We start from the raw sequence: 12,982 nt of genomic DNA on the forward strand, positions 1-12,982 counted from the left end.
TTCAGTGGCGGAGGATTCCCTTGCAAAATAGGGGTGGAATGACCTTGAAGAAAAAGGTCAATTACAAGGCCATGTGCTAAATCTGATCCCATATTCTGAAACAGCATATGTGAATTAGGGAAGTTGGTCAACAATACATCAGTTTTAGCCCAAGTGGATATGTCACCTTGAAATGTCCAAATAAACTTGAAATTGAAGGTCAAGGTCAGATTTGACATTTGATTTGGGGATGTTGAGTATAGGTTTTGGGTACTTTACTATAGCATGCTATGATCTAAAATCAGTATTTCCTGGAGAAATTATCCAAGTTACAATTTCTGCGACATCATGAATATTTAAAAATCTATATTTAAAAAACGTATCAAGCAATTGCTAAGAAAAATAAGCAGTTTGGCCATTAGCGACCTTAACCTTGACCTACTTAAATAAAAGTAGGTCAATATCTGGAGATTAACATCAGTATTATTGCCATAAGGCCATTAGCCATATGGCTTATACTTTAGGCATAATTGCAATTTCAAATTTTACAAATTTCGTCTTTAAATGCCCCTGTGACCTTGAAAAGTGGATCAAGGTCACTGTTGCTGGGTGTATAGCATATTCTGACCATAGGCTACCTATGATAATTATTTCAATTTTATTTTGCGAAAAAAAAAAACGTGTGGAAAGAAAAATGTCCATATGACCTTGAAATTGAAGGTCAAGGTCAAATTTGACATTTGAGTTGGGTATATATTTGGGGTAGTTTACTATAGCATGTTATCACAAAAAATCAGGATTTCATGGAGAAATTGACAAAGTCACTATTTCTGTGAAATTATTAATATTTAAAAATCTATATTAAAAAAACTAATCAGTTAATTGTCAATATTATAAGCAACTGCATTAGATAGATCCCCAGGGCAACTTTTTACATCATCTTTGTGGCTCTGTGACATCTGGTTTACCCCCTGCCGAATGTCAACCATTTGGAGCATATCGTGCAATAAGTTGACCTTGACATGACCTATTTCCCTAAAATCAGGTCACACGATATAAAATTAATGTGTGACCTCACCTATGAAAGGATTTGTCAAAATGTTGAAAACGCTAGGAGATATTGCATTTTGAAATTTGCAAAAAAAAAAAATCACTTTAAAAGGCTCTGTGACCTTGAAAATTAGGTCAAGGTCAATGAAAATGGGAAATCTGGAATAACTTTTCATAGGGTATCAGTATAAATTTTTTTCAGAATTTTAGAAAGAAAATTTTTGACGAAAAATAATAATAACAGGAAAAACAATAGTATTCCCCTATGGGGAATCCTAACTATACTAATAACACCAAAAACAATAGTATTCCCCTATGGGGAATCCTAATCATAACACCGAGCAAGTTACTACTGAAAACTGTGTCGATTTCTTGTGTTTCTAAATTATACATAAAATAATCATACTTCGCTACAGTCTCCACAGAAATTTGTCCTAACAGTGGTACAGCATACTGCTTGAGTATGTTTTATAACAAGGGCTGTGGATAACGCCGCAACAATGGTAACCAACAAACAACCCATCTTCTGAAATAAGAAGAATGAAGATATTAGATAGGAGGCATTCGACGCCCTTCCCCCAACAAGATTTTGACCACATCAGTCAGAAGACCAGAATACAGTAGGGGTGCCCTCTAAGCACCGGTCCTCTACTTGGGACACCGTTACAAATCAGGATATATGGTTTGACTCGAAACTCTATGCCTGCATCAACTCGGCTTGTGCATCTACCTACATGTGGCTGGTTCTGTCGAATGAATGATGTCCTGATATGTTATTTATCTATAATGACAATCTTTTTACTGCACCATCACTGTCATCAGCGCTAAATTTTACGTACGCAGTTATAACGTTGTTTTTATTTCACAAATGCAAAATGACATTGCTAACCTTACCAGTGTTTTAGTCTCTTTGGTAAAAGCTCCATAAAATTACAATTGGTATTTTACTAGATATCGGGAAGTACTGCAATTAAGCGATGAAGTCACACGTATTACTAGTACCTTGTAAAGATGATTGATAACATAATGAACTATTTTCACAATGAACTGCGCGGACACACTGATCACCAAATGCCTTCTACAAGGGACATTCACAAATTGTTTAACATAAAATTCGAGCTAATAAATACGTCCTGGGGTCCTTAACGGCCCTATCCGGTACGGGTATGGTTAACCCAGGATTGCCGTTGGCGCAGAAGAATATGCTTTCAGTGTAATATCATTTTCTTGTTCTACAAATTATATGATGGTGACGGCCTCGATTGCAATTTGGAAATTATTGATTTCCGCTTTTCCCCACTTTTTAAAATCTTGCCCTTGAAACACGATTTTCATTGACACCCATGGCATCTACCTATTAGTGGTTCATATTGAACTGCCATGTAGTGTATTCTATATTATAACAACCTTTTCCTGTATTGTTTGCATGTCACCAGCGCTGTATTTTACATTAGACCCGTATGCAGTAAATTACGCTTCTTTTTCCTTTCATAACAGCAAAATAGCTTTGTCAATCTGTCAGAGTTTGAGTTGGTAAAAACTGCATAAAACTACAAATGTATTTCGACTAGTTTCGGACTGTATTGAAATACAATGATAGACAAGTATTACATGTACTACCTTGTGCAAAATGATTGATAACAAATAAAATGAATAAATAATTTTCTAAAATAATTGCAGCTAAAATCAGACCATGAATGGGATTCCTATAATATTAGATAATTTGTCTTCTTCGATCTGAAACAGGAAATGGAAATTCGATAGCAATTATTAAAGAAAACTACGTTAATATAAAGACTGCAACGCTCGTGGGAACGTTTAAAATGGGCTAGAACTGTAAACAATAAAGTGAAAACATGCCTTAATTTTGTGGATGGCTTTCTTTCATTGTTTAAAGCACATTTTTTTCACTAATCACCGTCGAACTCATCAAAATCTATCATGTTGTCTCCATTTACGTCTATCTTGACAAATGCTTCATCAAAATTCAGTGCGGATCTCTTGGCACCGTGGAACTCCGCTTCTGCAGCAAAAAATTCGGCCTTGGAAATGTGATCATCTCTGAAGCGTGAGACGAAATAATACGACAGCAGAACCATAATGTCTGTAACGTGACAGAGAGTCCCTCTTGACAGAGAGTCCGCTTCCAATTCATTTGCACAGATAACCCCCCATAGATTTCGACCCACTCAGGCCCAACCATAATTATAACCAAATAGAGGGCGGACTTTTTGTTACACGGACCCTCAGTTTTGTTACACCTGCAAACAAGCCATCTTTTGAAACGAGAAGACGAAACATCAGATACTAGGTTTAAAACGCCCTTTCACCAATGACATTTTTGACCACATTGGTCGGAAGTTGGGGCTGCCGCCTAGTCGTCTGTGTTGTGCGGGTTCAGCTCTGGATTCACAGCGTCATAGAAGCAAATGCTTTTAATATAATACACTTTACTAGTTCTGGAACTAATAAGATAACGTCCAGCTAACCACTGGTATACATGTACTCCAATGTGGAAATTCATATTTTACGCATTTCTTTGTCATTTCTCTTTTCTCGATGCTCAAATATGGTTTAATTTTAAACTACAAACTGCATGAACAAAGCCAACCTGAGTTTTTTTTTTGTCAAATGAATGGTGTTGTGATATAAAATATATTGATGATGGCAACAGTTTTCTGTATTGTTTGCAGGTTGCAAGCGCAGTATTTTTACCTTACACCCGTATTAAGTAATTCCCGTTGTTTTTATTTAATCAAGCCCGAATGACTTTGTTGACGTTTTCGGTGTTTTAATTAGTCTCTTTGGTGAAAAGTTGGAAAAAGCAAATGTATTTATGAGAACAATTCACATAAAACTACATAATTGTGTCTTTTGGGCCTCAGCCGGAAAACGGAAATTCGACAGCAAAATCAACAGATCTCTACCTTAGCTTGCAGACAGTAACATATGTTGGCATATATTACCTCCTGCAACCGTGGCGACATATCTGCAGTTTTTGTAGTTGCTTTATTTCAATTGTAAACCCTTTGTACAGGTGCATGGCGTTCCCCCACTTTTAAATGGCAAAAAAAGATGAAACCATTATACTCAAGATAAGTCAATTATTTCACCTATAAAAGTTTTAAAAAATTTAAAAAACGAGTTATTTATTTTGGGTTCTCAAGTGCATTAACCCAAAAGAAAGTTGGGAATTTGAACAAAGGATTAACATCCTAGTATAAACACCCATTGTATTAACACGAAGTGACTCCAAAGTTCCAAAATACTCAATTGCCATACAACCGAAAAGAATCTAAAAATCTGTAGCTGATATAAATATTAACTATGCACACAAGAATATCTAAGCTGAAGGCTTCCCCATCCTTCCAAAGCACGCTTGACACCCGACTTGACTCGCTTCTACACACAACTTGAAATGCATCTACCCTCCTCCAATTCTTCCCTTCGCGTCTATCCACTGTAATGTCACAGCTAAAGTCCTCCCTTTCCTTTCAAAAACCTCATTTTGAAGTGGTCGTTCTGACAGCTTCTGGCCTCTCACGTTATTTTGGCTTTCTCTCCTTTGAAGAAGACGGAATGACATACAGACCAGGGGCAGATGAAACCATTTGGCATTTCATTTTCGGTATTTTCAAAAATTTCATGCCTTGTTCTCTGCTTCTCAGATTTCCTGGCCCAAAAAGCAATGTCCACACAGAAAGATGCGAAGTGTCTGTCCAAAGAGAATTCACCTTTTCCTACTGTGGTGCCTTCCCCGTCTGTGTATTGGTCCTGCACGACCTCAAATAAACTCTTTATTAGTGCCGATGTAACGAAACTGTAACAGAAGGTCTGCCTTCAGTTTAGTTATAAGGGTTAGGGTTAGCATGACCTAAGTGGGTCAAAACTAGGGCGCGGCTTACCTGTTCAAATGAATGTGAAGCGGACTCTCTATCATGTGGGACCGGGATGTCATGTTGTTTCCACTGCGTTTTCATCTTAAAGCATATGGATATATTCACAGTTGCTATTAATCCAATAAAATGTGCCCCTTTTTGTCTACGGATAGACCGTAAGTTGTCCTGGAAATAGGAGTAGATGTACTGAATGGAGTATGCCGAAAATTTCTGGGTCTGTAACATCTAACAAGCTTTGGGTTGTTACACGTCGGGCCTGTGAGACTGGGTCGGGGGGTGCGGAGGTCATCCTGGTCAGCTCCAGATATTGCCACTGTAATGTGCTGCCTCGTGGTTCCAAGCGTCAACCGGAACCTTGTCACGCAGCTGTGCAATTCCGTTTTAAGTGTATTTCATATGATAATAATTTTTCCCCATCAAGGGGAAATTTTGCCACTTGCGTTATTATGGTCTGACCCAGTTACTGGGGAGTTGGCCGTCCCATCTTAATCCCGGGTCAGAGTAACCATAAATGTGGCATATGTCTTCCATTCTGATGTTCCATGGATCAAGACTGGGCTTAGAAACTGAGGTTGGGTCTCTGAGGACCGCCATACGAGGGATTGGTTTTTGTAGACTGCGCTAGCGGTCCAGATCACGTGTATCTGTCCCATGTTAAATGTTTTATCAATTCCCAATACGGTTCCGTGTTCTGCTTGCCCTACGAAGGCGGGGCAATTTTTTTTTCTCATGATTTTTTTATTTAGGAAAGGGTCCTGGTTGAATTCTTCGTGGAGGTGGACGAGGTTGTCTGCAAGATTTTGTCCCTCGGCGATAGTGGTGGACTAAAGACTTTAGTCTGCACTTGTTGTAAGTTTGCAGTTCTCCTCGATTCCTCATTCCCAATCACCATGGCCTCGTATATTACTCTTGGTTTTGAGGTAACTTTTCTGGTGGCAATCTGTTCAAATACTTCAGGATTCGTTTTCTGACATCAGAAATAAAACTACCACTGGCATACGTAGTGACTTTCCCTGATGTAATGGTGTCCCATCTATTGCTGTACTTGGCCCTTCATCTTCCAACGACTGGCAGGCTTCCCTAGTTTCATATGGATTTTCCTGGCCCATACTCTTGGCGACTGCATCTTTCATGTCACTCTTCATATTCCGATTTTGAGAGCACACGGCCTAAACAGTGACAGAACGAACAATCTTTAGCTTTCAAGGCAAACGTATTTGTTGCTCTTTCCTGGTCTGAACAATGGTCGAAACTTCGTCACGCCTGGTTGTATATTACTGTCAAATAGTGTCGGTCACATGGCTCGATCCGTGTTCTTGTTTAAGACGCGCACGGCCCAAACAGTAAGGGCCCCTTTACACTGGACGGCGTCCTTTCTGCGTCCAGCAGTCCGGCCCCATTTGAAAGTTAAAAAATTATAATATTTTAAGTGCCGACAACTGGCTGATCATTGAACATTCATTCTGATACAAATTCAATGCTCGTGCCTCCTTATTAAGACCACAGCGATGCCAAATTTCATGGTCGCAGAAAGGACGCAGAAAGGACGCCGTCCAGTGTAAAGGGGGTATAACAGAATGGACAACTGAACAGCGTTCAGAGTTTAATAGAGCAAACAATGACAGAAAGATCACTGAGCAACATTCCGAAGAGTTAACACATTGTACGTTCACAGTAAAGTCAAAAACTGCAAAATAACGAGCTAAAAAACCGACGGGGCGCTCTAACCTCCTTGAAGGGGGCAACGCTATGACCTCTGGGATCGCGCAACGGCCTCTCTCGTTTTATATTCGGGTAACCATGGTGCCGTAGTAGAGTTATCATCAAAATTGTAGTGTAAGTTTACAACACAAATTTAGATAAATTAAGGTATAATTCAAATCTTAAAAATTTCGATGTGGAACTGATTATCTTCAATGGCCGAATTTTTTTATTATTTAAATTAGAGTATCCTCATGTCCTCATGGCACGCGTCGTTTTTTACAATGGAAGCCGGTTGTTACTTAAATCTTGCAGAAAAATGTACCAAAAAAAAAAACTTCAGATTACGTTTTCTATTTTACTGATCACCAAACACTTCTACTTTGGTAGCGTCTTTTTAAAGGGAATGGAACACGGTACCAGTGGAAGAACGCTAGGCACGTAACCTTCACAATCATCCCTCCCACACACACACACACACACACACACACACACACACAAGAACCACTGGGAAACCCACCGTTTCATAATTGGAACGAGAGATTATTTAGGGAGGGGGTATATCTTTTCTCTAGATTCGATCGAAATGGTTCTGTTTAGTATTTATAAATATTTAAATGTTATCTAGGATGATTTCTGTTGTATGACTTCAATAAATTAAACAATTTCACATGTTGAAATTCATATATTTCTTATGCAGTCATAACTTGTCCTCTTGTAGATGGCGCCACCTGATGGGGGTGTCTTGAGAATGCTCTGTTCAGGAAGTTTCCCTGGGTTAAAGGCTGGTGAAGGTGAATAGGTTTGTTGAATCACAACTTAAAACGTTTCTGCGTCTACAGTGAATATGATAGTATTTACCTTTTTTTCTGGATTCACGGCGTCGGTGGAGCAATTTCAATAATTCAACTATTATGCAAATGACAAGGTTATGACCAGCTAACTTTCAATTTGGAAACTTATCTTTTCCGCATTTTTCACAACCATTCCTTGTTTATCCGTTGTTGCTTTAATTTGATTAAAAACCCTATACTAGTGCACACGGAGCTGAAATGACACAATGACACGTGGTTAAATTGTCATATGGCATTAAGGTTGTTTTGCTATAGGCAACTCAAAGCTTTAATCGCCAATTTAACGCCTATTTTGAGATGAGATAGCAATCGGTATGGGGCGTACTAGTAGCTGCATCCCTGAACAAGATTTTATCACGAAAATTGGCAGAGTTGACAGGAGAGTACATGTATAAGCTACAATTCCGTGCCGTCATTTTGGTTTAAATGTTTTGTTATGGAGTTGTGAGCCTCTAGTAACAGATTTTCATTAAACAAAGGTATTTTTTGTGTTTTATCAACGATAAAATATAAACTAAGACTTTTAAGAAAAATCGCTGGCAGGGTTTTAGAGCATTTAGGCCCAATGATGCCAATAAATCTGCTTTAAAACACTGATCGTGGGTGCTCAGGTAAAAGAGAAATTTGAGAAACCAATTTTTCAGTTTTAACCCCAGATCCCAATTATGTCGTCAACTGTAATATGACATGTGTAAATGTTAATTAATTTTGTCACTGAATACTGAACATTTATTTATCCCCCCCCCCCCCAAAAAAAAAAAAAAAAAAAAAAAATGCATGTAAGGCAGTAAATAAGGGGTTTGGGGCGAAGGGTGACAATATCCTTATGCCTGAACAGACCATAGGCAAGGTTCCTATAGACTGGATAATTTTGTTTTTTTTCCCGTTCCGAACCAGAAACTTATAATGGAAGTTCGGGAGAAATAATGCGAAAATCAACTTTATCGCGCAGACTACTACATGGTGTCACATGCTGTAAATATACTGGAACTGAATACAATAAAGCGAAAACATTGATAAATTATCCAAATCGCTTTATTTCGGTGTTGACGGTTCCAATAAGGACAGGTGTATCCTCAATCACTGAACACCGTCAAACTCATCAAAATCGATCATGTTGTCTCCATTTATGTCCATCTTAATAAATTCGTCATCAAAATCCATTGCAGATCTCTTGGTACCACGCAGCTTCACAACTGCAGTAAGGAATTCGTCCTTGGAAATGTGATCATCCCTGAAACGTGTGATAAGATAATGCAACAGGTGAATCAGGTTGTCGAATCACAACTTTAAATGTTTCTGATTAATGCTACTTCAGCGAATTTCTTTTGACACAGACTCCCCTCCGCTACTAAATTTTATGGCAGATGAGAAAAAATAACATTCATGGCAATACATCAAGGAGATAACATGTGATGGCAACTCAAAGAAAATTATTTTGATAATCTATCAAAGAAAAAAACGAACTAAAACGAAATGAACAGGTTCATAAATCTTTCGATTGACTTATATTAATGAAAGTCTAAGTAACAGGAATGTTCCAATTTATAGTAGTACTACTGTTTTCTCTTACCCGTCAATGTCAATGTTACTGAATACGTCTCTGTACACATTGAACGTATTGGACAGTTTCATGAATTATCTCATGTTTCTATAGAGTAGCATTTATGAAAGAGTTAGTAACGGGTATGTATTCATTTCTAGTAAAACTGTTTAGGGCCTATCTCTTACCCGTCAATGTCAATGTTTCTGTATACGTCTCTGGGGTTAACGACATGTTTCGACAAGGGACGCGCCAGCGATCTCTTGTTTAGGCACTTGCATGTAGCTGTACTACTGTCGAAAAAAAGAAGACATGCTATCTAAGTGCGAGATAAGTCTATATTTACATACAAAGGATCTTTAAGTAATGATCTACGCATGTCACTGGCCAGTAGTACAGCGGCCACTCCTGTATGACTGTAACCAAGATCAAGGAATGCTCTCCGTAGGATGTTCCTTTTCACAAAAAACTAATATTGTACTGCTGGTAGGGGCATATTAAAGGGAAGTTTGGCGCAGACAAACGCTGTTTTATGGCGACGGTTAACTTTATTGATTTCATGGGCCGTTGCAAACTTTCATTTAAAATATCTGGGTTAATTCAACATTATCTAATGCTATATAATAACTCAGCACTATTCTTTTAATAGAGAGACCTTTCAATAAAAGCGGTCACTTCCGGCTAAATTTCGAATACCATATTTGTGTTTGTCTTTTACTTATACTTTCGCGTGGGTTAATGAGGAGAAATAAATGTACTTGACAGCTATATTCACTGTAACTTTATTGCTTTATGCAGTATTCAGAATGGATGCCAGTAACGAAAAAATCAACCTTAAAATAAAACAAAATCCTAGCAAATGCAAGTAAGACCTGCTCACAAAAATACAATTAAACGGAAAAGACCATATACTTTGGGATAACGCTTCAACTGTACTTACAACCAGCCCCCGCCCTCTACTCTGATATCAGAGCACCCGGATCTGCAGCCACCTTGGCAGTCACAACTAAACATGTTGCACGAACCTACCCCACAATATGGCTCTCCCTGAAAAATCATACAAGAACGATATAAACTTGCGCCATTATTATTATCCAGGAAAGAAAGACAAGCTATATACTTTGATTGCAAAATGCCAAACATGGAGCCTGCTGTATTCATTGTTTTACATAGAATGTTATTAATATAATCATATCACCGAGCAAGTAACAACTGAAAATTGTTCCAATTTCTTGTACTGTTTCTAAATTAGAAAAAAATCTTACTATGCTACAGTCTGCACAGAATTCTGCCTTAATAGTGGAACAGCATACTGCTTGAGCGTGTTTTATGACAAGTGCTGCGGATAACGCTGCAACAACAATGGTTACAGACAAACAACCCATTTTCTGAAATAAGAAGAATGAAGATATTAGATAGGAGGCTTTCGACGCCCTTCCCCCAACAAGATTTTGACCACATCAGCCCAGGATTTATGTTATTGCAAAAGCTTTTAGTGAAATATAATTTTCCTGTCCTAAGGGTGATATGATGGTGACCAGCTAAATGGCAATTTGGAAATTAATTATTCTTTGCCTTTCTTCACAATTCTTTCTCCCCTGACGCTGAGTTATGGTTTGACTTGAAACTCTATACTACTGCCTGCATCAACTCGGCTTGTGCATCTACCTACCTGTGGCTGGTTTTGTCGAATGAAGGTTGTCCTGATATGTTATTTATCTATAATGACAATCTTTTTCTGCACCATCACACTCATCAGTGATAAATTTTTCGTACGCAGTTATTAACGTTGTTTTTATTTCACAAATGCAAAATGACATTGCTAACCTTACCAGTGTTTTAGTCTCTTTTGTAAAAACTCCATAAAATACAATTGGTATTTTTACTAGATATGGGGAAGTACTGCAATTAAGCGATGAAGTCACACGTATTACTAGAACCTTGTAAAAATGATTGATAACAAAATGAAAGATTTTAAAAATCATTTCCTTAAAGCTAAAAACATACCATGAGCAAGGTTCCTTAAATATAAGATGATTTTTACTTTTCCAATCTGAACCAGGAAATGGTTGTTGCTCAGTCGTGCCCTGTTACCGATGTAAGATTTTGTGACTTAAACTGCAGTATTCATATACAAATTACCCCTGTATAAAGTATACTCTAAACCATGACCTGCGTGGACACACTGATCACCAAAAGCCCTCTCTAAGGGACATTCACAAATTGTTTTTATCCATTATGCTGTGTACCTTCCCTCTACCTGGACCACAGATTGATTTTTCACTAGATATTCACAGACATGTCTTGTTTAAACTGACAGTTATTCTCTGTGCTGTGCCAGAGAAAACGTCCACATAATAAAAACTGCGGCCCTGGTGGAGGGTATTGTGTACCTTTGTCTACTGTGTCCGGCGAGAAATTTTCGTATTAAAGTAATGTCATCACTCAGCTTGCCTCTAGTACAGGGCACTGGATGAAAAGGATGGTAATGGCGACTGGCTTGTTTTGACTGATAGACAGTTACAATGATGGCATCATATCCGGGCAGATTCATACGAAGCTGTTTCTCTACGTTACTGAGTGGCTGTTGGGTATAAACAGCCTGCTTCAGATAACCTTGTATTGCTTTCGTCCATGTGCTACGTGGACTCCATATTGCTCTTCTTTATCACGTACTCGCTCAGGGCTGAACTAATATTTCAGGAATTCTAGATGACCAATTGAGGCCATTCATTACACCTATCCACGCTCTCTGTCACGCCCTCTGCCACACCCCTCCAGCAGCCTCTTCCAGGTTTCTTGTCATGCCGTTTTCGTCTTAATTGACAAGATTCACCCTCTTAAAAAGTTCATTAGTCTGGTATATATACATGAATTGTTGAATTAATAGTATCACAGACAATGCTTTTATATTCAATAATTCATAAAGATTCACCCTTTTTGACCCCTTTCTTGATGTTCAATCACTTGCACTCTCGGTGTCACCTGTACAATGTACCTGATGCTTTTAGTATTCGGTCCTCTTCTTCATCATTAGTCTGATGCACCCAAATCACTCTCATCTGTGGAACTCTTTTACTCTTGGATGTTTTGGGCCTTTTCTTGCCTCGCGTTACTTATTTGCCTGTGTTTTTCGTCATGTTTTAATCTAATGAATCATTTGTGTGGAATTTACATGATAATTTACTATGTTCAACGCATCTTAATCTAGTGGGGTCGTTTACGAACTCAACAAATTCCTCATCGAAATTCAATGCGGATCTCTTGGAACCGCTCAGTTCCGTTACTGCAGCAAAGAATTCGTCCTTGGAAATGTGATCATCTCTGAAACGTGTGATAAGATAATGCAACAGGTGAATCGGATTGACGAATCTTTGTTTTGTGGATCACTTCACTTCATTGTTGAAAGCACATCATATACAGGTGTACCTGTATCTTCAATTATTGACCCCCGCCTCCAAGTTGTCTATCATGTTGTCTTCATCTAGACAAATTCTTTGTCAAAATTTAATGCATATCTCTTGGCGCCGTGGAACTCCGCAACTGCATCCAGGAATTCTTCCTTGGAAATGTGATCATCTCTGAAACGTGTGATAAGATAATGCAACAGGTGAATCGGTTTGTTGAATCATAACTTGATGACCAGCTCACTTACAATTTGAAAATTTATCTTTTCTGCATTTCTTCACAACCATTCCTTGTTTATCCGTTGTTGCTTTAATTTGATAAAAACCCTATACTAGTACACACAGAGCTGCATTGACACGACCTACCTGTGGTTAAATTTGTCATATGGAATAAAGGGCACTTTGCTATACAATATATCTAAAATGGCAATATTTTTCTACATTGTTTGCAAGTTGTTGGCATTGTGTTTTTGCATCCCGCACGCAGTAATAACCGTAGGTTTTATTGTTATAAAGGCTTTGTTAGCATTTTCAGTGTTTTAGTCTATG

This window comes from Lingula anatina, chromosome 7 (assembly GCF_051362555.1).
Source record: "Lingula anatina isolate TDL-2025a chromosome 7, LinAna3.0, whole genome shotgun sequence".
NCBI lineage: Eukaryota > Metazoa > Brachiopoda > Lingulata > Lingulida > Lingulidae > Lingula > Lingula anatina.